The 25,103-nt window shown below is 42.3% G+C and overlaps 1 long non-coding RNA gene across 3 annotated transcripts; it reads left to right on the plus strand.

Moving 5' to 3' along the window:
- The first annotated feature begins 490 nt into the window (after positions 1–490).
- Positions 491–8,234, plus strand: LOC145536160 (uncharacterized). 3 transcript variants are annotated; one of them, XR_014075675.1, is made up of 5 exons: positions 491–588; positions 2,401–2,480; positions 2,910–3,000; positions 5,673–5,798; positions 8,045–8,234. It is a non-coding gene; the product is annotated as an uncharacterized LOC145536160 (long non-coding RNA). The 3 variants fall into 3 exon arrangements; XR_014075674.1 differs by having other exon boundaries at positions 491–574; XR_014075673.1 differs by lacking the exon at positions 491–588 and adding an exon at positions 978–1,329.
- The last annotated feature ends 16,869 nt before the right edge of the window (positions 8,235–25,103 follow it).

Consider the following 25,103-nt stretch of genomic DNA (forward strand, 5'->3'; position numbering starts at 1 on the left):
TGGTCTGGGTGCCGAACTCGGCGGGATTGCATCTTAGGTTTTGCTTCTTTCTATTTGGGTGAGACTAAGCACGTAGGTCCACCGATATTTCCTGTGGGGGGTTTCAGTGTGCATGTGTGTCAGGGGGAGCCAGTGGGCTTTGGGCGGGTCAGGCGGTGCGGTGCCATGTTTAACCTTTGAATTGTAAGGTCGTCGAGGTCAGCCGGAATAGCTCTTGTCCTGGCGGCGGGAGAGTTAGGGTGGTGGGCGGCCGAGGTCAGGGAGTCAGAAGAAGGTGGGGTGAGTCTTGGGGTGCTATTGAAGGTATCTGGGTCCTGGAGGCCTTAGAACTGACGACAGAGCACAGAAAAGGGCGTCATCCAATGAGGGGAGGTGGCAGGGGGCGGAGGGCGGGTGGAGTCATCCAGAGAGGGGGGTTGGGCAGGGAAGCCAGACCACGCGGTGCACGAGAGACATAGTACGCATGCGCAGGGTTGCGCACTTTCCCATCGGCCCTTGCGGTTTAGCCTGTGCAGGGTGGTCTGGGTGCCGAACTCGGCGGATCGCATCTTAGCTTTTGCTTCTTTCTATTTGGGTGAGACTAAGCACGTAGGTCCACCGATATTTCCTGTGTGGGGTGTAAGTGTGCATGTGTGGCAGGGGGAGCCAGTGGGCTTTGGGCTGGTCAGGCAGTGTGGTGCCATCTTTAACTTTTGAATTGTAAGGCCTTCGAGGTCAGCCGGAATAGCTCTTGTGCTGGTGGCGGGAGAGTTAGGGTGGTGGGCCGCCGAGGTCAGGGAGTCAGATGAAGGTGGGGTGAGTCTTGGGGTGCTATTGAAGGTATTTGTGTCTTGGAGGCCTTGGAACTGACGACAGAGCACAGAAAAGGGCGTCATCCAATGAGGGGAGGGGGCGGGGGGCGGAGGGCGGGTGGAGTCATCCAGACCGAGGGGGGTTGGGCGGGGAAGCCAGACCACGCGGTGCACGAGGTACATAGTGCGCATGCGCAGGGTTGCGCGCTTTCCCATCGGCCCTTGCGGTGCAGCCTGTGGTGCAGGCTTGAGGTGTCTGGGTCCTGGAGGCCTTAGAACTGATGACAGAGCACAGAAAAGGGCGTTATCAAATGAGGGGAGGTGGCGTTTGATGGGCGGGTGGGGTCATCCAAACAGAGAGGGGGGTTGGGGGGGAAACCAGACCACGGGGTGCACGAGGGACATAGTGCGCATGCCCATTGTTGCGTGCCTTCCCGTCGGCCTATGACGTGAAGCGTGTGTAACGTAGTTTGGGTGCCGAGCTGTTCGGGTCGCTTCTTAACGCCTGGGTTCTTTCTATCTGGTTGAGAATCACCAGGTAGGGCCTTAGATCTGCCTTGTCTGGAGTTTAAGTGTGCGTGCGTGTGAGGGCGAACCAGCGGGTTTCTGGCGAGTTGGGCAGTGCGGTCTTTAGCCTCTGAGGAGAAAGGTCCTCGAGTTTTTTTTTCTTGTTGTAGGTGTCGCGGCTGCCATAGCTCTTGTCCTAGTGGTGGGAGACAGAGGGTGATGGGCGGATGAACTCAGGGAGTCAGATGTAGGGGGGGGGAGTCACGGGTACATTATTTGCTGTGTCTGGGTCTTGGAGGCTCTGGAACCGACCACAACCCAGAGTCCAGAGGCAGTTGTGGCGCTCGGGACCAGGGGACGGGGCCCCAGGAGGTATTGGAAAGGCCTAGAAACCGACCACTGTGGGAGTTGTGACTGCATTGCCAGAATTGTAATGCCTCGAAAAGGGTACGAAGGAAGGCGAGTGTCTTGTAGAATCTTAATTTCCATAGCTCGACTCTGCCATTTTAGTGCAAAAATAAGTATAGTCAAAATGTAAACGAGTGAGTGTAATTTTGTGTTCCAGTAAAACTATGGTGGGGGAGGGGGGAGAAAGGGCTTGGCAAATGAGAACGTGACACTCTATCAGTAGTCACTCAAATTCTAAATTTCCCCACAGTGTTTCACTAAATGTCTCCATGATGGTGAATCGAGTTGTGAAACCAAAAGTCATCAGAAATGTATTCTTGGTAATTCCTTGATCGTCCCATGGTTAGGACTCCATGCTTTACTGCGGTGGGCCTGGGTTCAAGCGCTGGTCTGGGAACTAAGATCCCAAAAGCCATGTGGCATGATTTAAAATATATGTGTATATATATATATGTATATGTGTTCGTTTACTGTGTGTTTTAAGATGATTTTTCTGTCAACTTGGCTATAACACAGTTGCTCTTGCAAGTTGCCAGATTTGGTGTAATTGGAAAGCACACACAAATTACCTTGAGAGTTATTTTGAAAATATTTTCAATTTTACAAAAATAGTATACATCATCATTTGTCAGGGAAGTGTTAATATAATTTTTCTCTTAAGAGCATTTTCCAAATGACAATATTCTGTTTTCAGTGGGAAATATGAGTCGGAGAATAAAGTCAACATACAGGCCTAAAGGAAGAGGTCTTGGTTGTGCATATCCCAAGGCACTTGTAAGTGTGGCTTTAAATATTTTAACATTTGATGTTTTTTATTATTAGAAATTAATTTCGTGTAAGTATTGTTGAACAATATAATGATAAAGGTATTCCATGTAATAAGGAACATTGATCCAGGAGGATTACATTCTGGTGTTGCCTGGATGTATGCTGTTACGTTCCTGGGGAATGTGACTGATGACATTTTTCTCAAGCTTATTAACAAAATTGCACGCATCCATCCCAATAGTGATTAAAATAGTTTCTGAAGTCTGTGGGTAACTGTTCTTAGAGTAGCCTCACTGTGGGAAGAGTAAGTGTAAATAGTATCGGAAAAATGTCTTTAGATTTATTTTTGATCAAATATATGTTTACATTCTGTATATTTATATTGTTGATGCGTATTAGTAACAAAACTTTTCATTTGTGCACACACATCTGTAGATTGAGGTTGAGGAACCTGAAGAGGTTACTGAACTTAAGAACATGACACCTGGTCAAGAGAGAAAGGATGAAGGAGAGTCTGCATTTCCAGGTGAAGGGAAGATGAATGCCTCTTGGGTGTGTGTGTGTGTACAGGCATGCATGCATGCACTCACTTTTATGTCTCATGTATTATGATATGCTAGTAATAGAAGGAAAGAAAGCAGTAGGAAGGGATCTCAAACATGGCCTGAAAATTGGCTGGAAAAGTGAAGAGAGTATAGTTTGTAGCTTGGGGTAATCCCTCACTAAATTTCCTCCCATTTTATAAATGAGAAAATTGAGGCTCAAGGATCGTGTTTGTCAAAGAGCATTTGACTATTGAATACAAAATCTGGATTTCACTGCAAAATTTGAGTCTCCTTATCGTGAATGTGGCTGTAAAAAAGGTGAATGATTTTGCTTAAAACTCAAATGCCTGTACTATAATGTTTCTCAGTATTGGCCCAGTTCAATGTAGTAGGACAGAGGACGCCAGAAATGAGTCATGAATGACGGCCATTGTTTATGTAATTGATATTTTTACATGGAAGTTTGATAAAAGCTGAATAGTTTAGGGTACTGGCATACTGGTTTAGTATGATTTTTTAAAAATAATTAGTTTTGATTGTGTTCTGTCTTCATTGCAGCACATGGGCTCTCTCTTGTTCCAGTGAGCAGGGGCTACTCTTTGTTGCAGTGTGCAGGCTTCTCATTGTGGTGGCTTCTATTTTTGTGGAGGACAGGCTCTAGGCCCACAGGCTTCAGTAGTTGTGGCACACAGGCTTAGTAATTGTGCCCTAGAGGGCACAGGCTTCAATAGTTGTAGTATGTGTGCTCAGTAGTTGTGGTATACAGGCTCAGTAGTTGTGCCTCGAGGGCTTAGTAGTTGAGGCACACGGGCTTAGTTGCTGCGCAGCATGTGGGATCTTCCCAGACCAGGGATTGAACCCATATCCTATGCAAGGCAGGTGGATTCCTTTCTACTGTGTCACCAGGGAAGTCCTCAGAAGATTGATTATTCTAAGATTAACATAAAGACAAATTGTTTCTCCTGGATATATATAGTATTTTGAAGCAAAGCATTTGCATAACTCGGGCCATTATTAAAAGTTTCTAAAATTTGATGGGCAACTATGCCCATTCATTTCCTTCTATCATACTTGCTTTATTCTTACTGTATGTTTGACTGTTATTCATTTGGTACCAAAAATGGGATTCATTTATGGAAAGTTACATACTGGACCTTTGGACTTAAATATAACTTTTATTTATTTTAATGAAATAAGTTTCTGGTTACCCCAATAGAGGGTGGGCATCACAACTGTAAAATTTGTCATAGACCCGCAAGTCCACTCAGATAACCCTTCAGAAAATTACATTTTAATTGTAATTGAAATCCTATACGTGGTGTAGACTTCAGGCTTTGTAGATAGCTGAGGTTCACTGTTTTTAGTACACTACAGCAAAATACAGAAATAATTATTCTTCGACTGACATTTAAAATAAGGGTTTCATAATACAGGAAAAGAAATATGTAAAGCCCATTCCTAGTTTCTCCTAATGATGCATTACTGAACTAGATGCTTAAAAATGGTTAAGGTGGTAAATTTTTTGTTGTTACTGTTTAAAAATGTTTTTTTGAGCATGCCACATGACTTAATGGGATCTTAGTTCCCTGATCATGGATTGAACCTGGACACTTGGCAGTGAAAGTGCGGAGTCCTAACCACTGGACCTCCAGGGAATTCCCTGTTAATATGTTTTTAAACCACAATTAAAAATAATTCTTGTCTTCCTGAAGTACATTGTAGGTGTCATATGTTCTCTTTAATTTTTACTTTATATTTCTAAAACATAAAATTTGCAAGCCTAGAACAATTAACTGATACTTTTCACCTAGATTTACCAATTGTTAATAGTTCTTACCACATTGGTTTCATATCCTCTCCCCTTCCCCTGTATATGTATACACACACACACTTATTGACGTGTTTGCTCTTTTTAATACTGAGTCATTTAGATAAAGGTACACATATTATGACCTTTTACTGTAAGTATAGTAATGTAGATATAGCCCAAGAACAAAGAAAAAGTCATTCTTTGGCTGATCACTGTATGCTTATCAAAATCAAGAAATTAGACAGAATATGCAATCATTAAGTATACAGTGTATATTCAAATATCTCCAGTTGTTCTGATAATTCCCTTTATAGAATTTTTTTTGATCCAGAGTCCAGTCCAGGATCATGAGTCGTCATGTCTATTTATAGTTTTTCTGTCATTCATAACACTACATTTTTGAAGAGGAACATACCAGTGAGTTTGCAGAATGTTAATCAATTTGAGGTATTTAAGACTTTTTTCCCCCACTCAATATTTATTGTTATCTGCTCATGCCATGTAAGAGAGCTCACAGTCGAGTCAGAGATCCAACAGATCATTGGTAAGTACAGTCACAATTACAGTATGGATAAGTACAAAAGGAGGACCTAATTTGTTGTTTGAGGGCAGTCTTGGGAAAGGAAGAGGGGTAATAAAACCGTGTTTTCCTGGTGTTTGGTAACATACTCCTGAAATAATGCTCCTGTGCTTCTCATGCATCACATTCATTACCGCAGTAGCCTAAGGCTTTTATTTCATAACCCTGAAGGAATATTACCATTCCTTTATTCATATCTCATGTTTTATTTCTTTTTTTTTTCATGTTTTATTTCTTAAATTGATAAACTTTTTATTTGCAAGGGCCTGCCCCGAAGGCTGATCAACAGGAAGTGGCTGAGCCAAAGATGGGTTGTGAGCATGGAGATGATCCTGAGGTCAAGGGGAAGGGACTGCCGAATCCAGAGCCCGTGAAAATGCCAGAAATGGGTATGTTATCTTATTAAGCATGTGAATTAGAGTGTCTGTTTTCCACAATATTATATTTTTAATAATATATAGATAATATTACTGTTATTTTAATAACAGTGTTCACGTATACAGATGATTTGAAATGTAGTTCAGAGCTTCAATGCCTGACTTATGATGGACTATCAGGTATAGAAACAAATTGGGTCAAAGCCATACTGAGTTATAAAATAAAAGCATTTTCTTTCTTTTATAAGCCTTTCAACCAACAGTTAATAGTGTTCAGATATTTTTATAGATCTCTGCATTTAACAAATATGCATTTGTAACACACATCAGTTTGTATGAAATACAATGAAGCCCGGAAGTGGGTTCTAGTACCAACTCTAACATAATTTGTGTGACTCTTGGGCAAACCCCTTAACTTCTAAACTCATCTTTGTTCTTCTAAAAATAGTGACTTCAAATCAGAGATTGAAAAATTATTTTATTATAAATCATCAAATCCTGACCTGAGTCAAATTACATTTGAAGTTTCATCACTACTAAGAAAATGAACAAAAACACTTTGCTTGATGTTTGTTTTTCTGTTCAAGTTCTGATACCTCTCCTCAGATTCTGTTGAATTCTGAATTCTCTGGCTCTTAAACACAATTGCATTTTATTTTTTCCAATTTTATTTATGTATAAATTGACAAAATTGTAAACAGTTGCATTTTAAATCCTTTCTTGAATGAAGCTTTAAATGACGGATAATACACCAAGAGACAGTCTAGTTTTCTAATCTTTGTGGCTGATCAAGTACAGAGAGTGCATGTAGTCAGGGATGCTCAAGGTTAGTGTTAGTAACATAACCTATGCTGAGTACACTCCCTGTCTCTACTATCAGTCTTAATAAGTTACTGTTCCTAATAAAATGTGGACACTGATACAATCACCTCTAACCATGTCAAATGTGGCATGAAAATTTTGTGCCTTGAGGCATCAAATTGGTGAGATTGAATTTCAAAGATCATAACTGAAGTGAAGCACTTGATGTTTAGGGAAGAAGTTACCCTGCATTAGTCTTATAAATATTTTCACTTTACAATCCTGGTCCATTCCCAACTCTACATTACAAGACAGTGTTCAGGCTACATTCAGGAACCTGTTGAACATGGCTAAGATGTACTCATAGGAAGATCATAGCCTTGAATACATAACGCTATTAAAAAAGGAAAAGATAATAAACTATATGAACATCCAATATAAAAAAATAATAAAAGGCAACAAGAGAAACCTAAGGGGAAAGGAAGGGGACTATTAAGACAGGTATGAATCATCACAGGTATGAATCATCAGGAGAGGGAAAAGTAATAAAACCAATAAGTCGAGATTGCTGTTTAAAAAAATATTTGTGAGTAGAAGACCTACTAATTTAAATGATCTTGGAGAAAATACAAAATGCCAAGTATCCATAATAAGGATTATGAAAAAAGACAAATATTGACTATATTATCTATCTATCTGGATATTTGGCTTTCCAGGTTTTTTTCTCCTTCTAGACTGAGAAATGGTACTGTTTTCCTTCACAATGTGATGTTACCTTTGATGGTAATGGCTTAAAACTAGTGTAACCACATAATTTATTATACAAACTGGAATGCTTTTTATATATCTGAAATGCTTTTAAGTGTGTATAAAGAGTCACTACTCATAGTTACAGCAGGAGTACGGATGCAAACAGGGACAAATGGTTAACCTACTACTAGGTAAGGGCTAAACTGGCTCATAGAGAGTTTTGTACTTTTCTACATTAGAGCCAAAACAAATGCAGTACTAGCCTTTCTGTTTTTCATTTAAGCAATTCTAAGCAACATTATTGTTTTAGATATCCTATATTAATATTTTTTCAAGTCAAAACATTTAAATGAACTTTTAATAGGCTTTTTATTGTTTGGTTGGATTTAAATATAAAAAATTGTACTTTCTACTTAAAACTACTTCTGAATAGAAGCATTAGGTTTAATCAGTTCTGAACTTGAATAGTCTGTTTTTCTGTACCACTAGAAAGAGTGATGTGTTTAGCAAATGTTGTTAATGTGCCTGAAAGTCTACTTTCAAAGTCTCTACAGAGGTTTAACTGTAGATAAGCCAAGGGTTGGTCATCCTTAGGGTTCTGGTTTTAGTCCATTTTATAAAACTAAAACTGTAGTGTTCTCTGTATCCCTTTAGTGTCATCTCAATAAAGTTATAACTAATAATCCCAAATGTTTGTTAACTTACAGGTGAAGGGCAGCCACAGATTGAATGAAGACAGACTGTAACCTGAATGAAGACAAACTGTAACCGTGCAGGCTGTTCTTGTGTTGGAAATGTGGCTGTTAAAATTCTCTCAATATTGCATCTGAAACTACTATAACGTTGACTTAAAGTTTGAAACAAAAAATTCAATAAAGTCTTGCAGTTTTGTCCAAAGAAGTCTTATACATCTTTTGTTAAATTTATTCCTAGGTATTTGATGGTACTGAAAATTACACCTTTTTGGGAAATTTTACATTTTGTTCTGGTATATAGAGACATAATTTTTGTGTGTCATTTTTTTCTACCCAGCAGCCTTGCTAAATACGCTTATTAAGTTCAAAAGTTTACTTTTAGGTCATTTTCAATTTTCAACATACATAATCGTATCATCTTTGAATAATAATAATTTCATTCCTGTCATTTTAAGCATTATAGCTTTTATTTCCTTTTTTCATGGCATTAGGTAGACCCACCTAGTAAAATAATGTTGAATAGAACTGGTGATGGTGTACACCCTTGTTTTATCCCTGATGAGAAATGGAAAATTTTCAGTATTTCCCCATGATGTATAACTGCTTTTCTTTTGTAGATACTTTATCAAAGTCATTCTGTGTTTATAATTACTTTGCTTAGAGTATTCATCTTAATTATATGTTGAATTTCATCAAACACTTAAAGTGCATCTATTGAGATGATCATGTCCCTCTATTAATATGATAATGGGTTGAATTCATTGATAGGTTTCTATGTTTAAGCCAATTTTATATTCCTGAGTAATCTAGGTCCTAATAATTTGTTTAGGATTATGTGTGTCCTCATGAGTGACCTAGCATATACCTTTATTTCATGTATTCTTTTTCTTAGACTTGGGTATCAAAGTTACGCTAGCTTCATACAATGAGTTGGGATGTAAACCTCGAAATTCTCTATAGAGTTGCAAGCCTTGAGTACCCATCCCTTCAAATTTTGTGAAGTGCCCCTCTTCCCCACCAAATACCTCTAATGATGTCTCTCTATGCTGGTATCAATCTTCAGTAAACAGAAAATTAAGTCACTGTTCTTGATTTTGATCTGTGCTGTCTGGTCACAAATGGCTGACCAACCTTGGAAAGTGAAAGTTGCTCAGTCATGTCTGACTCGAATGTAACCCCATGGACTATACAGTCCATGGAATTCTCCAGGTCAGAATACTGGAGTGGGTAGTGATTTCCTTCTCCAAGAAATCTTTCCAACCCAGGGATTGAACCCAGGTCTCCTGCACTGCAGGCAGATTCTTTACTAGCTGAGCCACTAGGGAAGCTCAAGAATACTAAGTGGGTAGCCTGTCCCTTCTGCAGTGGATCTTCCCGACCTAGGAATTGAACTGGGATTTCTTGCATTGGAGGTGGATTCGTTACCAGCCAAGCTACCCTGGAACTGTAAACAATTAGGACCACAGCTTCATTTTTATTGAGTTCTTTTTATCTAATGATAATAGGAGTTACTACAAAAACTCACATTTATAGAGTATGTATGTGTGCTAGGTTCTTTACATGTATGATCTCAGCTTCACAAAGAGTTTGTTTTCACAAAACTGAGTTAGCTCTTGACTGCAGTAACAAGCAGATTTGGGGGTTCAAGTTCTAAGTTCCAAACCCTTGCTCTTAGAGTAGCTCTGGAAGTGTTGAGTACAGAACTGATGGTGTCAGTTATAATCTGATGACTTCAGTATAATCGGATATTTTTTATAAAATTTAGAAATTATATGAAATTGTTCACTTTAAAAGGCTTTGTTCTCTTGAAGGATTTCCCAATATGTGGAGCACAGACTACCTATTACAGATGAAGTGTTGACCCAGATGGCGGTCTAGATGAAATCATTGATATTCAAACCTTTAAAAATAATATGCTTATCTTACAGTGCTACAGAAAATAGAACACTAAACCTCTTGGGGACAGTTTATGGAGAGACAGAGAAAAAATTTATGCCACAAGCCTCCTGGCAAAATGCCATAGCATCCCCTATAAACGTGTATTCTCCAGAGTTATTCAGAGGTAGGGTGGTAGCGGCCACAAGTCTCTATTTCCTCTGCAAAATCTTCCGTTGCCTTAACAGTCACAGATCTCACTTAAAAGCCCCCAACTATATACAAGAAAAGCAGGTTACATCTCCAAGCTTTCATTTGTATTTTCACACCCCCAAAAACAGTTATAAAAAAGACACTACTGCTTTTTTAAAAGATTCTGCTTAAGGAGAATCTACCCTGCTTAAGGAATGATAAATGTAATTATTTCTCCCTGTTAATATTGAGTTAAAGATACTTCTTGACCCAAAAGGACTGAAAATCTATGGTTTAAATAAAAAGACTAAATGTAGGGTATCCAAATTTGCTACACAACATGTGACAAGCCCTTAGGCTGTAGAGTTGGGTGAAAGGATTAGAACATAGGTGGAAGAGGGAAAGGGAGCAGGGCATCTGGCTGAGGCCAAATGACTTGGGTCCTACTTACTCTGTCTCCTTATAGGCTGTGACATGAACTAGCCATAGGTTTTGACCCTGGCTCTGACATGCACTGTGTGATGGTAGGAAAGGTATTTATATCTTTGGGTCTCCATTTCTAAAATAGAAATTAAAATATTGACACTAAATGTTTGCTATGGTGAAATAAGTGAGGTAACATGGATACATATGGTGTTCGCCATAGGGGATATGACACTGAAGGGGCAGACAAGACACAAGAGTAGTTGAAGTGCAAAGGAGGAACACAGGGAAAGGACCTAGAAAAAAAGTGATGGGTGGCCACAAAGCAAGAGGAAAACAAGGAGAGGAGACTCATAAGAGTGAAAGAGGTCAACTGGACTTCCACACCTCAAGTATGGGTTCACATACTTGATTCTGTTGATACAAGGCTGAATGACATCTATGCCTTACACTTAGAACTAAAATAACCAAGGACTTCCCTGGTGGTCCAGTGACTAAGACTCTGCACTCCCAATGCGGGGGGCCTGTGTTCAATCCCTGGTCAGGGAACTAGATCCCACAGGCTGGAGTTTTCATGCCACAACTAAGACCTGGCAGAGCCAAATAAATATTAAATAACAAGATTGGCAGTGTTGTGTTTATCCAAGAAGTATTCATTGAGAGCCTGGTCTGTTCCTTGGCCTCTATATAGAAAGACTAGTGAATTAGCTGATGCAGTGCCTAACTTAGGGCTGATCCGAGAAAGGAGCAGTGACAGAGATTCATTATAAATATAAAAGTGGGCAATATACAGGTACTACATGCTTCTGTCAAAAGTGTGGGGTAAAGGGCACAAGCTCCCTGTGCAAGACCACTCTCAGGCTTGATGATCTGCTAGAAGGATACACGGGACTCAAAAGCTGTTATACTTACGGTTTGGTTTATTACAGTGAAAGGATACAGAGATCAGAATCAGCAAAGGGGAAAGGTGTATGGGATGAAATCCAGGAGAAACCAGGTGCAAGATTCCCAGGGGTCCCTTCCTAGAGGAGTTGCATGGGGACATATTGCTTATATATTCTCCCAGCAATGATTTGGGACAATACATGTGAAGTTTTGCCAATCAGGACACTCTTTGAGCCTTGGTGCCCATGTTTTTTCCTTGGGAGTCAGTCACATAAGAACACAAGAGTTCATGTGGCTGATCTCAGGCTACTCAGACCATATCTCCCAAGAGCAAAACCAGACATTTACCATAAATCACATTGCTAGGATAAACTTACTTGAATCTGCTGGTAGAGCATGGGCTGAGGTCTCAAACACACAAAAAGTCTTATCAGGCAAAATATTCCAGGGGCTCAGAAGTTATCTCTTAGGAGCCATGCATGTGCCAATCCCAGAGGCAGGCTTTTCTTTGGTATGTGTAGGAATTGAGCAACCCAGGCCTGCTGAGGTCACCCTTTCCCGCACACCCCCCTTTAAGAGAACAGAAATTTACAGAGATATTTCCTGCAATATCTTGGTTATAATGTGTTATTTCCAATAACCAAATGCTGGTTTAATAATGATGTAGGGAGGGAAAATATCTTTTTTCTCTACCCTTCAAAATTCTTGGCTGGGGCTGCTGTAACAAAAGATAACAAGAGAAAAACATATTAATTCATTTAATAAGTTCTACAAGGTCTGAAGAAGTGGATAAACCTGAGTGTTTTATGCTAGATTTGATGAAGAGTCCTGGGAAAATGTGATAAGATAAAAAAGAATGTGAGCTGAGTGTAATAAACTAGGGGAAATATCAAGGCCTGTCTGTTCAGATTCTTGTCAGTGTCTGTGTCTTTGGAGATAAGGATGCTTCTTTCCTCTGGGTAGAGGGAGGGCACCTCTCACATGACAGTTTATGATCTGTTTCAGAGAAAGGTCAGAAAATCCTGCCTGTACCTGCTGTTTCTTAAATTCCTTCCACTTGAAATATTCAATATGCCAAGGTGCCATATTTTGGGTAGTGTGTCCTGAACTCCATCATCCAATATACTTGATTGGGTATCTAGTGTCGTCGTCACTCAGACAAAAACCCATACAACAAACAAAACCAACCAACCAAACCAAACCAACCAACCAACCAAACCAAACCATACCCAAAGCCAAAAACAATCTTGTTTGAGCACCTGCTGGGAATCAAGCTCCTTGCTTTAGGCGAAGCAGGTTCTGAGGACATAGGAATGCTTGATTAATGCAGGATATAAGTTCTCAAAGAGTTCAGAGTTAATGAGTAGAGAACCATCCAGAAGATTGTGATAGAACAAGTATGACGAGAGCCAGGGCAGGGGAGAGCCAGGGCAGGCTCAGAATACAGAGGAGAGCTCCGTAACCCAGGTGGTCAGGAATGGCTTCTTCCAGGGGATGATGTGTGTGCTTTAGGTACTGTTTGACTATAAGTACATTTCCATCTCTCTGTTACTATCCCTCTTTCATTAAAAAAATCTTACTGTTCTATTATCCTCATTTTATAGATCAAATAACTGAGGATAAGGGAAATATCTTATTCAAAGTCATATCACTAGTCCCAGTGCAGCTATTTTTGAACCCAGGACTCTTAGAACCCCTGTGTCCTTCTCATTGTGTGTGTGCTCAGTCGTGTCTGACTCTTTGCGACCCCATGGACTGTAGCCCACCAGGCTCTTGTGTCCATGGGATTTTCCAAGCAAGAATACTGGATTGGGTTGCCATTTCTTCCTCCAGGGGATTTTCCCAACCCAGAGATCAAACCTGCATTGACAGGTGGATTCTTTATCACTGAGCCACCTGGGAAGCCCATGTACTTCTCATTATAACTATCTGTTTGTTTTAAATATTGTCTTCAGTCTTAATTCGCACTCATCATACATGTTTCTTTTTTCTGCTTATGCCATAAACTCTCTTTAATTCATCTGGAGTTTATGTATTTATTACAGCTTTAGTGCCAAACTGCCAAAATATTTTTCAAAGGGGCTATACAATTTTGCATTCTCACCAGTAATATATGAGGGTTGCTTCATATCCTCATTAATTCTTGGAATGGTCAAGCAGAAGACACAGGTTGGATCCCTGGGTCAGGAAGATCCCCTGGAGGAGGAAATGACAACCTACTCCAGTATTCTTGCCTGAGAAATCCCATGGACAGAGGACGGGCTACAGTCCATGGGGTCGCAAAAGAGTTGATACAACTTAGTGACTAAACAACAACAACAAAAGCGGGGTTATAGTGGCGTCTCCTTGGAATTTGAGTTTGCATTTCAGTATGTTGCACCTATTTTCGTGTGCTAATTTTTCATCCATATGTATTCTTTTATGTTTGGCTGCACTGGGTCTCTGTTTCTGCGTGTGGGATTTCTCTACTTGTGGTGCACAGGCTTCAGTAGTTGTGGTGCATGGGCTAAGTTGCCCCACAGCATGTGGAATCTTCCCAAACTAGGGATCAAACCCATGTCCCCTGCATTGGCAGGCAGACGGACTCTTAACCACTGCACTACCAGGGAAGTCTATCCATATGTATTCTTGTCTGTTCACATTTCTTGTACATATTTTATTGGGTTGTCTTCTTTTTCTTAAGGATTTACTATTTATTTTTACTTAGTATTTTGAAATTTTAAGTAACATCCCTTTGTCTAAGTCTTTATTCATTTGTGTTAGATACACATGGCCTTCATTTCTAAGGGGCATTCTTGCATTATTTGAGAATTTCCCCTGCCTTTTCCTCTGTTTTTGGTATCTGAAAAGTTTTAAAAATCTAATTCTAGATCACATTTACTAAGACTTAAACATTGTTCACTCCTTTTATCTGTTTATTCAACTTTCTGGAAGATTTGCTCAACTTGGTTTTTCAAGTCTTCCATTGAATGTTTTATATTAGCTACCTGATTTCCAAGAGATCTTTTTGAAATGTTTTTTCACTTCAGTAAAAAATTTAAACACACAAAGAGAAAAAAGAAAAATCTACTTTTTGGGAATCCCCTTGGAAGTCCACTAGTTAGGACTCTGAGATTCCACTGCAGGGGGCATAGGTTCAATCCCTGTTTGGGTAACTAAGATTCCACAAGCCTTGAGGTGTGGCCAAAAATAAAAATAAAAAAATAATAAAAAGATCTATTTCTCTACTTTTTCTTAATGAATGGATGCTTAAAATATAAACATACACCTAATCCAATTAAGATCTCTTTGTTGAGTTCTGATACCAATATTATGGCAAATTCCTATAAAATCTTGAAAATTCATTTTTTCCCCTCCCCAGTGGAAGAGTTTGCAGAGCACTGGAGTTGTGTGTTGCCCATAGACTTACAAACCCTGGCATCCCCTAGCCTTGACAACCTTTTGTAAAGGACAAAAGATGGCCTGTGGGAGCAGAAGTTCTTAAGTTGTATCAACTTTGGAGTATTTTCAATGGGTCAAAAGCCAGGGAAAACTGGCTGATGCTTGCTCTTCCCCCCAAGTCACCCAATAACTGATTCAGAAATATAGGTGAGGAGGCACTCAAAGGACAGAAAATGCAGGGTATGAGGGGATGTATGGAGGTTTTATTTTCATGGAAGAAGATAAATCCTTGACATCTGGTCTGTTTAGACTCAAGTCTACCCATTAAAAGTATTTGGAAATCTCTTTTTATTGCTCTGGCTTTGGATCACAGACATTTGTCAGGAGCTCTGTGTGTGGATCAGAAGCCTTGCTGAAGACTGGCGTCAACCCCCCTCATCCAGGGCACCTTGGGGAAGATATACTTATCTAGGTTCCGGGTAAGGCTTAGAGTTGCACAGACTGGTCTATGTCACAGGAACAAAGGCTTTAGGATGACCGGAGATCACCGGGTGTGTCTGCTGGGCATCATGAGGCTGAGGACCAGGGGATGAATTCCCCCAAGAGGCACCAGCCCCTCCAGGATGCTCAGTTCAGGCCGGTCAGGGTCACGGGCACCTGGAATTCCAATAGCTGCAGGACAAGCATTTGTAGCAGTTGTGTATAAGCAGCCTCCCCCTCCTGCACGCAACATTCTGCTTTGGGGTCTTGGTAACAACCATTGCTTCATTTAAACAATTATTTATTTTAAAACTGCGTTTAAAGATACAGTAACACAAATTTTGCCTTTTAGACCACTTTTAAGTGTACAGTTTTGTGGCATTAAGTACATTTACATTACTGTGAACAATCACTATCATCCATGTCCAGAAGTCTTCATTTTGCAAAACTGAAACCCTGTACCCATTACACATGAACTTCCCATTTCCCCCTCTGTCTCTCTTTCACTCCTGATATTGGTAATTTGTCTTCTCTTTGATTTTTGTTTGTTTGTGTTTTTTGGTCAGTCTGGCTAGAGTTCTATCAATTTCATTGATCTTTCCAAGGAACCAGTTTTTTTTTTTAAAATATTTATTTATTTATTTTTGGCTGTGCTGGGTCTTCGTTGCTGTGCACAGACTTTCTCTAGTTGCAGTGAGCGAGGTCTACTCTTCGTTGTGGTGTGAGGGCTTATCATTGCAGTGGCTTCTCTTATGGAGCACAGGCTCTAGGGTGCATGGGCTTCAGGAGTTATAGCACAAGGGCTCATGGTAGTTGTGGCTCATGGGCTTAGTTGCTCTGTGGCATGTGGAATCTTCCAAGACCAGGGATTGAAGAATATGTTTCCCTGGCATTGGCAGGCAGGTTTTTTGTTTGTTTGTTTGTTTGTATTTTGAATCTCTGGTTCACAGGTCTAGGATGGGAAGAGGCCAGGAATCTGCATTTCTTTTATTTATTTATTTTTAGATGTGCTGGGTCTTCGTTGCTTTGTGAGGGCTTTCTCTAGTTGTGGCCATCAGGGGCTACTCTTTGTTGCAGTGCACAATCTGGTTGCGGTGGCTTCTCTTGTTGCAGAGCACAGGCTCTAGGTGCATGGGCTTCAGTAGTTGCAGCCTTTGGGCTTGGTAGTTGTGGCGCAATGGCTCAGGCGAGGGCTCAGTAGTTGTGGTGCATGGGCTTAGTTGCTCCTCAGCATGTGGAATTTCGGACCAGGAATGGAACCGGTGTCTCCTGCATTGGCAAGTAGATTCCTATCCACCGTGCTACCACGGAAGTCCCTCATTGATTTTTTTCCCTCTTATTATTCTGTTTTCTTGATTCATTTTCTGTATTATTGCCTTCCATCAGCTTGGCTTAAGTTTGCCTATTTCTAATTTCATGAGGTGGAAGCTTAGATCATTGATGTGAGGCTTTAATGAAGTTCACGATATGCTACTTTCAAATACGGCATCTTACCATATTGAATACTTCAAGCTGAAGAACTTTGAGAAAACAGCAGAAGTATGGAAGTAACCCTGACCTCCCCACTGCCCTTCTTCCCTGAAACAGATCATATACCCTCATATAAGAAGTTCCCTCCCTATACCCACAAGAAAGGAGCATCTGAACAAACAGGTCTTGCTAACTTTCCCCAGTTTACTACACTTACCACATGCTCTCTGATCCTATCGTATTTCTGTCTTTGTTTCATCAGACCTAGAATAAAACTACTCAGATCTGTTTCCTCAGGTCTTCATTTCCTTATGAAGGCTCCCATGTCATGTAAAATTCATATTAAATAAATTTGCATACTTTTCTCCTGTGAATGTCTTTGTCATTTTAATTTTCAGACCAGCCAGGGGGATCTGAGAAGGGTTAGGGGAAGGTCAGGGTTACTTCCTTACTTCTGCTGTTTTCTCAGAGTCCTTCAGCTTAAAGTACTCAAAATCCAAGGTGCCATATTTGGAAGTAGCATGTCCAGAACCTCATCAAAGCCTCCCATCAGTGATCTAATCTTCCACCTCTTGAAAGACCCTAAGAGAGTCAAGGGAAACTTTTTCCTCTCCTAAAACTGTCTTTTCTAACATAAGCATTTAATGTCATAATTTTTCCTCTCAGCATTGCTTTAGGTGCATACCACAAATTCTATTATGTTGTGTTTTCATTGTCATTTAATTAAAAATGTTTTCTAACTTGCTTTGAGGTACCTTATTTATGTGTCTTTAATTTTCAAACATTTGGAAATTTACCAGATATTTTTGTCATTGATTTCTAGTTTAGCTCCATTACAGACAGAGAACATACTGTGCATTGTTTAAGTTCTTTTAAATTTGTTAAGATTTTGTTATGACTCAGGATTTGGTCATATGGATATTGATTTTCCTGCCTCCTCCTTTCACTTATAAGGATCTGTGTGATTACGTAGGGGCCATCCAGATAATCCAGGATAATCTTCCCCAGTTTAAGATTCTTAACTGTATCACACCTGCCAAGTCCCTTTTGCCATGTAAGGTGACACATTCATAGGTTCTGGGAATTAGAATGTGGACATCTTTGTGGGGGGCCATTACTCTGTGTATCACACCCTCCTTTCCCATCCCCAAGCCCTTGTGGTGACTGTCTCCAAATGGGTCCGTAGAGGTAGAGAGATGGGGCTTACTTCTGAGAGTAGCCAGTCCCCATCCCACGAAGGAGAAAAATACAGCAACAATAGACAGCTCTAGGAATAATAATAGCAACAATATTGATCTTAAGAGTCATTGTTTGCACTGGGCTTGCTATGTGCCAGTGCTTTCCATGAATAATACCTGCCACTGTCTCCATTTTACAAGTGAGAGTCTGAGGCCCAGCAAAGTTCTATGATCTGCCCACTGTCATGCAGACAGGAATAGTGGAGGAGCCAGGCTTAGAACACCAGGTTTCTCCACAGCCTGTGCCCTTAGCCACTGCTTCAAGTTATGACTATGACCACGACCACCAGAGGTCAGGGGAGGCCTCCTTAGAATGGATTGTTAATGCACCTAGAATTTTAGGGTGAATTTCAGGGTTTGCTAGCAGCCAAATCAGGGCTTCCCAGGAGGCACTAGTGGTAAAGAACCCACCTGCCAATGCAGGAGACTAAGAGATGTGGGTTCAGTCTCTGGGTCCGGAAGACCCTCTGGAGGAGGGCATGGCAACTCACTCCAGTATTCTTGCCTGGAGAATCCCTTGGACAGAGAAGCCTGGAAGGCTACAGTCCATGAGGGTGCAAAAGAGTCAGATGCTACTGAAGCGACTTAGCATGCCTGCATGCAGTGGCTAAATCACTACCTTTTATGAATCTACAGAGAAGCTGTTTGGTTCCACCTTTTTCTGTGTCTCTGACTCTCTGATTCTCTATGTCTCTGTCTGTCTGTCTCTTACACACACACAGAGCATGGTATGCTATACTTGTGGCTTAATCTACAGAATTCAGGGGTTATGTATCTATAAAACTCGGGATGATGATCCTCAGCACACATGTGGCATGCCTTACACAAAGCTCTGTAGCCCCGTCCCCCATTAAGATGGCCTCATTGTTGAGAATGAGGGGGAGGCAGCCAGGGAGAGTGACAGTCTCCTGTGGGCATCTGGAGGGAGGTCAGTGCAGGGGTCTAGACCAGGACTTAAGGACACCTCAACACATCTGTTCCCAAACCTCCCTTTGCCTGCCACCAGGCATCCCCTCCCACTCTCAGGGCCTCTTTAGTCCTTCCCCCAGCCCTACTCACAGGGCCTCAGTTACACCGTCACCCGATTTGTGTCCTCTCACCCAACACCTGTGCTGCCTCAGAGGATCCCCTCAGGACCCTGCCTTCTCCCTGCATTCTGCAGGACACCTCTCTCCTGCCCACACACAGGGGTCTGTCATAAAGTCCTGGTGAGGGAGGAACTGAAAATCTCTCCAGAATCCAGAGAAAATCCAGGCCCAGACCAGGAGTCCAGGGTAGTTCTCTTAGGGCTGGGGGAAAGGGAGAGGGTCTCTGAGAGGAGCTGGGCTCAGTGTCCCACGGGAGGTGGGATGACACAGGGCAGGGCTGGGTCTGTGAGGACAGGGAACAGCCCTTGGAGGACTCAGGGCAGCAGGAACATGAGGATGGCCCCAACTGCTGTCCTCATGGGCTTTGGCACCTGGCCAGGCTCTGTTCTGCCGGGGCTGGACAACGGAATCTGTTAAGCGCCGTCTCTGGGCCTGAGTGTCTTCACTGACAGGGGCGACAGGGTTTTCTTCAAAGGGCCTAGTGAGGATGAAGTGAGGTGGCACTTAACAGATTCTTGGGATCAGCCATAAAAAAGAATGAGATCTTGCCATTTGTGACAACATGGATGACCTTGGAGTGCATTATGCTAAGTGAAATAAGTCAGACAGAGAAATACAAAGACTGAATAATCTCATTAATAAATAGGTGGAATCCAAAAATAAGCACAAATTAATAGAAACAGACACAGACTGGTGGTTGTCAGAGGTGGGGGTGAGGGTAGGGTGGGTGGGGTGGGGGCTGGGGAATGGTTGAAAGGAGTCAGAAGGTACAAACTACCAGTTATAAGATAAATAAACCCTGGGGATCCAATGTACAGCATGGTGACTATCTATAGTTAACAATACTGTATTGTGTATTTGAAAGTCACTAAGAGAATAGATCCTAAAAGTTATAATCACAAGAAAACAAATTGTAACTATGTGAAGTGATGGATGTTAACTAAACTGATTGTGGTGATCATATATGCACGTATCAAATCATTATGTTGTACACCTGAAACTCATACAATGGTATATAACAATTATATCTCACTAAAGTTGGGAAAAAGAAGTGCTTAGAACACTACAAATCAGACAGATCAATGATTGCCAAAAACAAAATTATTCCTTAAATTTAAAAGTTAAAGTTTTGGAACTTTTTTAACCATAGCTCATTAAATCTCAGATGTTATAGACAGTGTGTCACATCATGATTTTAAATAACCAGTATTCTTGCCTGGAGCATTCCACGGATAGAGGAACCTGGTGGGCTTACATGGAGTTTCAAAGAGTTGGACACGACTGAGCAACTAACACAGACTAACACACAAGAAAGAAAGGGTGTGGCGAATTAAACTGTGCCCCACGGCCTTCTCATCTCAGTGACTGTAAGATGCATTCTTGATTTCTGATATGTTGAAATATTTTTAAAAAGGCATTTAGAATGATAAGATATGGTATTTTTCGTTGTTTATTTTTACAGTTACCTTCTGTGGTAATACATTGCTTCTGACTTTGTGTAGTGATATAGCCTTTTCTATTCCATTTAAAACAAAAATGATTCAATCTTACAGAAAATTTGAGACAACCGTACTAGTCAGAATGGGCTCATAGCCCTTCAACCACTCCCAGCTGCCCAGAAGGATCTTCCTGGGGTGAGGCACACAGAAGCTCACTCCCCTAGATGCCCAAACTGAGATGCCTACTCCAGGATGGAAGGGGGAGGGGTTAACCCATCAAGTCAGCATCTGCTGAGGGATGCCCACACAATGTCAAGTATATCCTGGCTGCTGGGAAGCCGGCAGTTCCACAGGCATCATGAAAACCCTCAGGAGTCACATAGTCTGGTGAAGGATGCTCACACATGCTCTCTCTCTCACATATACACAAGCACAAAAAGAAAAGATAAGGCCCTGCGGTATGTGGTTGTGAGGATGGAACTCTGGATCCAGATGGCCTTGGTTCAAATTCTGGCTCCATGATTTCCCAGCTGTGTGACCTCTGGCAGGTTTCTAAACCTGTTTCCCAGGTGCTTCATTTGTGAAAAGGGGAAAACTTGTGAGAAGTATTATGTGAGTTAATATTTCAAAAAAATTTCAGACTCTTTCTGGTATATAGTAACTATTTCATAAGTGCTTACTAATGAAACCCTTTTAAAACATTGAATTAGAAGTGCAGCCCATGGAAGTTCAAGAAGGGACACAGGGGAAGAAGACATAAAGGTCTTCTCACATATAAAGTGGAGGTGATAACAGCACTACCCTCCCAAGTTTATTGTGCCTATTTTGTTACATCTTTCTTAAAGTGTTCATGTCACTTTAAGAAAGCCCTAGCCTTAGTCCTAGGGCTTAGTCTCCATCCCTTAGCAGGATGGACCGCACTCCTGTTACACTGGCTCCAAGATTTCCGGGTGGGTCCCAAAGGTCCCTTCCCAAAGCGACATGGAACCCCCTTTCCCTGCAATGCAAGGGCCCAACTGGGTGTTAGGGCCTTATTCAGGGCCCTGTTGAAGGTCACTCCAGGGGCCTGACTACCCAGAGACAGTTAAGATCTGGGGATTCCTGTCCGTCCACTGTCAGTCTGGATAAGCTTCTTGCTTCATCCAAGTCCTAAAGATAACTGGCAGCCCACTGCGTTTGTGAATAAACGAATGACTTTCAGAATGGCTCACTCCCAGGCTCCTAAGCCAGCCCTCCCCAAGCCCCTCCTCTGAGAAAGCCCTGCGGTGAACAAAGCCTAGTCCCCGTTCCTCCCCCAGGGATCGGGCACTAGCCTCATGGGGTCAGACACTTTTCTCTGCAACACACATACTCCACTTGCTGTTCTTTGTTAACTGCGTGTTCTGGAGAAGGCACTCCCCCTTGTTCCTGTAGGCACACACAGGTCCCACTCATTTTGTATCATACCCAGCAGGTGCTGTGTGGTATAACATGAACCCTAGTCATTAATTTTACTCTGTAAGCTATTGGCTATAAATGGTTATTTGGGGTCCACCCCACCCTCTCCCTTAGTTTCCTTTATCAGCCTTGTGCACACAGCTATGTGCACATGTGTGTGTTTCTTCAGCAGACAGTCTTAGAAGTGAACTGCTTAGTCAAAGGGGTCAGTCAGTCAACAACCTGAGTGCCTACTCTGTGCCAGATAATGCTCAAGGCTTTGGGGAGACTCGAGGAACTAGAAAGCCACATGTTCTTACTTTCGTGGAGTTGACATTACAGTGGAGGATATTTCCAGTTTTTATTTTAATAGATGCTGCCACACTGCTATCCAAATTACTGACATCCTCAGCCTACTTCCAGGGTTGCAGCTTTAAGGAGGGTGGGTGTACTCCTTTGCCTTCGCTTTCTGCAAGGCCTTTAGGGTCAGGGCCTGGGACGGTCCATTTGGGGATATGGGTGTGGAGTGGGGAGAGACAGGGGTGGAAGGGTCCAGGGAGTGGGTGGAAGGAGGCTAAGGAAGGAACAGTTCACAGGGCATCTGTACGGAAACCTCCTTCATCACACCACTAGAGGGCGTACGGGACGCAGGGATGAGAAGTTGGTAAGCGAACCAGTACCCTCAGGTAAGTTAAAGTGAAAATCGCTCAGTCGTGTCCAACTCTTTGCGCCAGTACCAGAATATTGAAGTGGGTAGCTTTTCCCTTCTCCAGGGGATCTTCCCAACCTAAGGATCGAACCGGGGTCTCCTGCATTGCAGGCGGATTCTTTACCAACTGAGCTACGAGGGAAGCGAGCCTCAGGTGTGGAATTTGCCTGCTAATGTAGGAGATACAAGAGATGCGGGTTCCATCCCAGAGTTAGGAAGATCCCCTGAAGGAGGAAATGACAACCCACTCCAGTATTCTTGCCTAACAAATTCCATGGGCAGAGGAGCCTGGCGGGCTGCAGTACATGGGATGGCAATGAGTCAGACACGACTGAACACACACGCACACACTCGGGTTATACTACTGCGTGAGGCACAGATGGAACAGTCAGTTCTGAGAGGTACCACTGGGTAGGTGGCATCTATTTTGGAACAAACCACTGCGAAGGACACTAAGGGCCGCTACCACCCCCAGGTAGGGGGTTTCCATACAAGCTCAGGATGGAGGCAGGAATGTACCTTGACCGTCCGCATACCGCACCCATCTTCCTTATTCCTATCCGAGTCTCTGGCAGGCACCCTCTATTGGACTGAGACTTTCACATTGCCGAGGCTTCCCTCGCAGCTTTTCGGTCTCCGCCCTTCAAGTATTTTACCTTTGAATCAGTGGTTTGAACATGATGGAGGAAGCGATTGGATCTACGGAGAGGCATTTGAAAAGACCCAGATGCTGGGAAAGATTGAAGATGGGAGGAGAAGGGGACGACAGAGGATGAGATGGTTGGATGGCATCACCGACTCGATGGACATGAGTTTGAGTAAACTCCAGGAGTTGGTGATGGACAGGGAGGCCTGGTGTGCTGCAGTCCATGGGGTCGAAAGAGTTGGACACGACTGAGCGATTGAACTGAACTGAAGGGGGTCGCAAAGCTCGTTTTGGAATCTGATTGGTCAATGCGCTCCGGAGCTTTTTCTGAGCGCACAGGGTCCCCGCCCCGCGGCGAGCGCCAAACTCCAATTGGTCGCTGATTTGGCGCAGGCGCGGTGGTTGCTTGGGCAGAATTCTGGGCTGTGGAGGCGGGGCTTTCCGGATAGAGGGCGAGTTCAACCCTTGTCTCCTTGCCTGTTTCTTCACTTGTCAAAGGTGGTGAAGCTTCTCCTGTAGCAGAATTTAAAACTATATTTTTGAGTGCAGGGTGATGGGGGTTGACCTCGAGTGAACAACTGCAGTCTCTTATTCCCCATTTGCCCCTAAGCTCAGTCACAAGTCCCGCTGCTGCTGCTAAGGTGCTTCAGTCGTGTCTGACTCTGTGCGACCCCATAGACGGCAGCCCACAAGGCTCTTCCATCCTTGGGATTCTCCAGGCAAGACTGGAGTGGGTTGCCATTTCCTTCTCCAGTGCATGAGAGTGAAAAGTGAAAGTGAAGTCGCTCAGTCGTGTCTGACTCTTCACGACCCCATGGACTGCAGCCTACCGGGCTCCTCTGTCCTTGGGAGTTGCCAGGCAAGAGTACTGGAGTGGGGTGCCATTGCCTTCTCCAGCGGGCTCCTTTATTTTACCTTCTTGCATTCACCATTCATTCTCTCCATTGCTAAAACTGCATCGTCGAATTTGAGATTTAGGGAAATTTCACAAAATCCTGCCCTGGTGGAGGGCCCATGAGCCCAGGACCACAGAGCAGGGCTGCTTAGAGAGCCCACTTTCCAGCAGTTGGTGCTTTGGCAGTGAAATATTTTCCCATATGGGCTTTGTTTTTACTGTTAATTCCAGAAATATATTAAGCCTCTAACCAGGTTTATTTTGAAACCGTACTGCAATTTAATTTTAAAACACAACAGAAATCTTTATCTAAAGGCAATGATACATACTTGTGTTTGCTGCATATATTTCCAACATTTTCTCTTGTGATGCATAGGAAAGTGGGGAAGGCTACATAGTCAAAAAGTAAAAATGTGATAGTGTGGGAGGAAAAACAAACTCTGAAAATGAATACAAGCATACAGAAATGAACCTCACTCTTAAAAAAAAAAGTTAGCTATTTTTTTAACTTTTATTTTGTATTGGGACTTCCAAGGTGGCTCATTGGTAAAGTATCTGCCTGGCAAGCGGGAGACGTGGGTTTGATTCCTAGGTCAGGAAGATCCTCTGGAGAAGGAAATGGCACCCACTTCAGTATTTTTGCCTGGGAAATCCCATGAATAGGAGAGTGTGATGGGTTACAGTCCCTGGGCTTGCAAAGAGTCAGACATGACTTAGCGACTAAACCACCACCACCACTGAATATAGTTCCCTGGGCTGTACAGTGAACTGTTGTTGATTCATTCTATATATAATAGCTTACACCTAACTCCAATCTCTCACTCCATTCTCCCCCCAACCCCCTCTGTCTTGGCAACCGCACGTCTGTTCTCTGTGTTTGTGAGTCTGTTTCTGTTTTGTAGATTGGTTCATTAGTGTCATATTTTAAAAAGAT

Source organism: Giraffa tippelskirchi, chromosome X (assembly GCF_054371585.1).
Source record: "Giraffa tippelskirchi isolate mGirTip1 chromosome X, T2T-mGirTip1v1.2.pri, whole genome shotgun sequence".
Classification (NCBI taxonomy): domain Eukaryota; kingdom Metazoa; phylum Chordata; class Mammalia; order Artiodactyla; family Giraffidae; genus Giraffa; species Giraffa tippelskirchi.